Raw genomic sequence first — 6,000 nt, forward strand, 5'->3', positions numbered from 1 at the left:
CTCAAAATCTTATTATTTTCCTCTAAAATCTTTTTCATTTCTGCCCTAATTTGAATTGTAACATTTCCCATCATATCTTGCAAATCCTTCACAAGTGTTGGCTGGACCACAGAAGAGGGTGGAACTATTGATTTAGGAACTGTAGAAGTCCCTGGACGCTTTGGAGCCATCTTAAAAAAAACTTTCTTAAGAATTACAAAAATTCCTTCAAAAGAAAATCATAACTCCCTCAAAAGAAGATCATTGTAATAGAAAAAAAAGGGAGTTAAAAAAAAGAAAGAAGAAAAAAGGAATTAAAATATCCATTCCAATCATTAAAAAGAAAAAGAAAGAGAAGGGGAAGAAAAAAACACCGAAAAGCCTGCCTTTTAAAAGCACAAAAGACAAAGCGAAAAAGTCAAACAAAAACAATAATGCTTAAACACCAAGAAGCCTGACTGTTAAAAATACAAAAAACAAAACTAAAAAGTTAAACAACAAAAATAATAATGCTTCTAAAATCCATCCAATCATTAAAAAGAAAAGAAAAGAGAAAGTAAAATAAACCGATCGGCATTCTAGCTTCCCAATTAAAAAAAAAAAAAACGCCGATAAGTCTGCCGATCGCCATTTTACTTTCCCTTTCAGCAAAAAGTAAAAAGTAAAAGGAGAGAATATAAACGTGAAAATAAATCTTTAAACTTAAAATATATATAAAGTCAAAGAAAGCAAAAAGTAAATCCTCTAATCAACTCTGTCCGCTTCTGAAAAAAACTCACCAGTTCCCTTTAAACGCGGAGGTGGTTGCAACGGCTTGTTTTGTCCCTAGGGACAAAAGCAGCTGGGAAGCGGAGACAGTCTGAACTCCGTGGGAGCACTCTGTCACCCCCCTAAAAAAAGAATTGGGGGTACATAAGAGGCTCTACCACTATTCAGACAACCCTCTTCCCCCCCCTTTGCCCGGGAGGAGGATTTTTGAACCGCTGAACAGCTGATGTCCGCTGTTCATAGCGATTCATTACACTTACCCAGGAGGACGGCTACAAAGTAGCCGCCATCGCCCGCGCAAATCCCAAAGATTTTGTTCTTATTATCCTATTGGATGTGTTGCAGATTTCATATTTTTATAAAGTTATGTATTAAAATTTATAACTTATATAAATAACAGCATTAAAAATTACAAAATTTGATGGAAATATTGAAAATTCTAAATTACTCACTGATATGATTAAAATACAGAATTGAACACATACACTACAGGAAATGGAAAGTTTGTCTTCACCACAGATCTTCAGAAAGAGGAAGGTCACATGAGTGAGTGAAATTACATTCCTGACTTTTATTATTCTGTTTCAGTTACTGCCTGTGAGGTAATATCATAGTCTTTCTCCTGACTTTCTGGATAAGCCACGATCATTTGACAAGTCACAAGATCTTGGAATGGAACTCTCCAAAAGACTGAAGTAACTGGTAGAACGTATTGTGACAGAGCATTTTCACATTCATAAAGAGGCTTTATAAAATCAGATAAGATAAGATAAGATAAGAAGCTGTGTTGTACTGTACTGTACTGTATGTATGTATGTAACAATGCTCATTCTGGAGGGAAGGAGAGAGGGAAGGAAGGAAAGGAAGGAAAGGAAGGAAGGAAGGAAGGAGTTCTGGAGGGAAGGAGAGAGGGAAGGAAGGAAGGAAGGAAGGAAGGAAGGAAGGAAGGAAGGAAGGAAGGAAGGAAGGAAGGAAAGAAAGAAAGATAACAGAATAACAAAGATGGAAGGGATTTTGGAGGGCTTCTAAAGCCCCTGTCAAGCAGGAGACCCTATATCATTTCAGACAAATAGCCGTCCAATCTCTTCTTAAAAACCTCCAGTGACGGAGCACCCACAACTTCTGAAGGCAACTTCACCTCCTCTTTTATCAGGTCTGTTTATTTTGAACAGTTTATATCCTTTCAGCAGTACATCCTAATCATGATTTTCACCCCATCAAGTTTTGATAATGGCAACTATATCATTCCTGTCCTCTTGTAATAGGACTTCACATTCACCCCATTTGTTCCCCCAAACTTTGAGTGCTAGTGTATAGGCATCCGAGTCCTTTATTGCTGAGTTTTTCTTTCTTCCCTCAACTCCCTACCTCTTTGTTTGATTGGTTGTCTTATGGTTTATATTGGGATTAGGTCCTAAAGATTGATCTCCCTTCCCCTCAGTTTTAATTTAAAGCTCTTCTGATAAGTTGAGCCAGTCATTTTCCGAAAGCATTCTTCCTGGTTCTAATGAGATGCAGCCCATCCTTTGCCAGGAGCCCTTCATGAAGGTAAGGCAGACTGTGGGCTAGGGATCTGACGTTCTCTAGGCGGCACCATCCCTTAAGCCAGTGGTTTATTTCTAAAATCTTTTGTTCCTTTGTTGGATCTGGACCTTTTGTTGGAAGTACAGATGAAAACACCGTTTGTGCTACCTCCTTAACTTTTTTGCAAGTCTGCTCATAGTCTCTTGATATTATTTTCAAGTTCCATTATTGTGTCATTTGTCTCCACATGGAAGAGAAGAAATGGATAGATTGATTGTCCAGGCTGTTGACAAGGCAGGCAGGCAGGAGAGAGAGAGAGAGAGAGAGAGAGAGAGAGAGAGACAGAGAGAGACAGAGACAGAGACAGAGACAGAGACAGAGACAGAGACAGAGACAGAGACAGAGACAGAGACAGAGACAGAGACAGAGAGAAGGGATATAGAAGGATATGAAGGAAGAGAGGAAGAAAGATTTTTCAATGCTTACTGCTGGTTTCCCATAAGGAAATGGAGGAGGGAAGCTGACAAGAACATGAAAGCTGGTCCTGCTCCTATTGTTTTTTTTTTTTGTCCACCCATAGTGATTATGTTTCTCTGTTTAGGTTAGGAAATATGTCTGAAATGAGGATCCAACAGGTCATGAGTTGTCCAGTTTACATTTATAATTGACTGGAAAACATTTATAAACTTTTTGCATAAAGAAAAATGATTTTTTTATGATTTGTAGTTTTGATGATTAAAAAGAATAGGATAATAGAAAAAAGTGATTTTTTGTTATGATCATAGAGTAAAATATAATGTTGAAACCATAACTGTATTTTCTAGAAAGGAAATCAAAAGCTTCTTCTTCCTATTAATTTTTATTCTTTTTTTCTGCATTTATGCTTTTCTTTCTTCTTTCGCTGTCTCTTTGTTTTCTTTATTCTGTATTCATTTGTGTTAGTTTTTAGGTTTGTGTGTGTGTGTGTGTGTGTGTGTGTGTGTGAGAGAGAGAGAGAGAGAGAGAGAGAGAGAGAGAGAGAGAGAGAGAGAGAAGTGTTTTCAGTGATAAAGTCAAAACAATTTTCTACAGGCTTAAAAGAATCCTGCATACTCCCTCTGTGAATTCTTCAAGTTTATTTGAAAACTTTTGATAGATTGTTTTGCAGCAAAGTAATTATTTTCTAATAAATACAAAGCTCTAGAGCCCTCAAGAATATTTAAGCTAATTGAATATGAAGCTACAAATAGATTTATATAATTTCACAGTTCATTTTCAAATGAAGGTACCTTGGGAAAAATTAGGATCTTTAAGTAAAACCTTTTGTATCATGCACTATTAATTCAGAACTGCTGCAAAAGAAAGCAAAGATTCTTAGTTTTAATGATTAATTCCTATATTATATTTATTGCCCTCAAATGGAAGAAGTAAAAATGCGTGAATCTGAAGCTCTTCCAAATAGCTGATATGGATGAGTATCACAGATAAACTTATGATTATAGCAGAATTTGTTATGCCATCTGAAATGAATAAAATTCTAAAAGTTTATTTTATTTTAATATAATAGCTATCATGCTTGATAGGCTAATTTGTCACCTAGTTGAGGGGTTGACAATATTTCCAGACAGTGAGTTCCATCATGCAACTTTAGGTGATGACACAGATGACCCAAAATGTTAAAATGACAAGAATTCTGTAAGATTGCTCTATTTGTTTAATTACAACAAAGAAATACATAATTCCGAATTTACACTGGTCCATAATTCATGGGTTCTGAAGGTTATATATTATGTCACTAAAAATGTTCATCCCAGAAGCCTTAAAGACTTGTTGCCAAATTGTTTCTGAAGACAGCAAAAGGAAAGTATTTAATATAATATTAAACATAGATCTAGGAATTGCTCATGCCTCCTCTAATTTTAATAACATATAAATGAAAGGGAATCATGTTCAGTTTTCCCCCATATTTAGTTTTTAGTGTCAACCCTAGTACTCTGCTCAACTAAAACCTTTGGTACAGAAAATCTATATACCTTGGAAGAGGACTTGATCATCATATCTATATCATCCAGCCATCCTCCGAACATAGTTCTAGTTGTCACACATTTTTCTTAAACTAATATATTCAGAACTAAATGCATGACTTCAGTAGTTCTCCGAAAATGGTATGCTGAGTGGCAGGGCAATTTTTTTTCCCTACCGACAAATAGCTGATTTTGCTACCAAAGCAGGCTCTTTGGTGACACGCTCCCCAGATTTGAACAGACGGAACTAGGAATGACCCAAGATGACCTTCAGATGACCATGGACCTACCTGGGAAAAGCAATCTCAACAGCTGCAATATTCGGTAAGAGCAGCCACCAGTTCTGCTCTGGTTTCCAAAGCTGGGTCTTCTGCTCTGGTTTCCAAAGCTGGCCCAGCTTAGGAAGGCTCACATTCCTTCTCAGAAAGGTTCCTAGCTTTGCTTTGCAATGCCCCCCTCCTGCTAAGCAGGAGTTCATTGTTCTGGGCTGGATGCTTCAGCAGGAAGAGCCTTCATGGCGATGGCCATCAGGAGCAAGTCTACCTGTCACCATCCCTGCTTGCCATTCTCCCTGCCCGAGAGCCATCAGGGTCCAGTGCAGCACACTGAAGGGGGGGGCCTTCTTGCCAAGCCTGGGCACAAGTGGAAGTTTGGCTACTGGCTAGTGGAAGTGATCAAGAAGCTACCTTGAGCAAGGGAAGACAGCTTCTGCTCCAGCATTGGTCAAGGTCCCAAAGCCCCAGTCCTGCTGCCTTTTCTACCCTCTTAGGTCTCTGAGAGGGGTAGGAGAAATAGGGCTCCCATCCGTGCCCCACACTCTCTTTTTACACTTAGGTCAAAATCCAGTCATTGCCCATCTTGAGAAAGCAGAGGCTGGTGCAGGCAAGGTCAGCATCTATTGAAATTCAGTGCTGATTCATATGAATGGATGGGAGAGGTGGATAGGACCCCTATTCTCCCACCTCAAGTTGTCCCACAATGAATTGGCTATGCTGACTTGTCCCACAGTGAGTTGGCTGTGGCGGGTTGGCTGCAGCAAGTTGTTCTAGACCAACGGTTCTCAACCTGTGGATTGGGAGCCCATTTGGGGTCGAATGACCATTTCACGGGGGTCGCCAAACAATGCAGTCCGCCATTTTTTCCCCTTTTCCTTAGCTGTACTACTCCCTTTCATTCTATTGGCTTTTGAAAGCCAATAGAATAGACTCTCTTAAATAGAGTCTAATTCTATTGGCTTTCAAAAGCCAATAAGAATTGTCCAGGCTGTCTCTGCCTTGCTTAGCCCGCCAAAAGTCCCATTCTGCAAACGGTGCTGCAAGTTATCTGCAGCGAAGGCGAGCTGTCTGGGAGTTTCCACCCCTCCCTGCTGAGCAACTACTAAAAATGTAAGTAAAAGAGGGCCAGGGGTAGGAGGTGGGAGGCCGGTGGGCGCAGGGAGGGTTACTGGCGTGCATGGGGTCCAGCGGGTGCCTTACCTCCCTTGGGCTGGGCCAGCTGGTGGCCCAGCCAGTGGTCGGCCTGCGCCATCTCTGCCGCTTGCCAGCTACGCCTCAGCCAGCACAGGGGGCAGCACCACACATGCGTGGGACTCCCAGGCAGGGAAAGTCCTCGACTTACGACCGGTTGGGTAGTCCTCAACTTACGACCAGTTGGGTAGCCCTCAACTTACGACCGGTTGGGGGTCGCGGCATTAAAAAGGTTGAGAACCACTGTTCTAGACTTAAAA

Source organism: Crotalus tigris, unplaced genomic scaffold (assembly GCF_016545835.1).
Source record: "Crotalus tigris isolate CLP2741 ecotype Arizona unplaced genomic scaffold, ASM1654583v1 scf7180000018043.2394770, whole genome shotgun sequence".
In the NCBI taxonomy this organism is placed as follows: domain Eukaryota; kingdom Metazoa; phylum Chordata; class Lepidosauria; order Squamata; family Viperidae; genus Crotalus; species Crotalus tigris.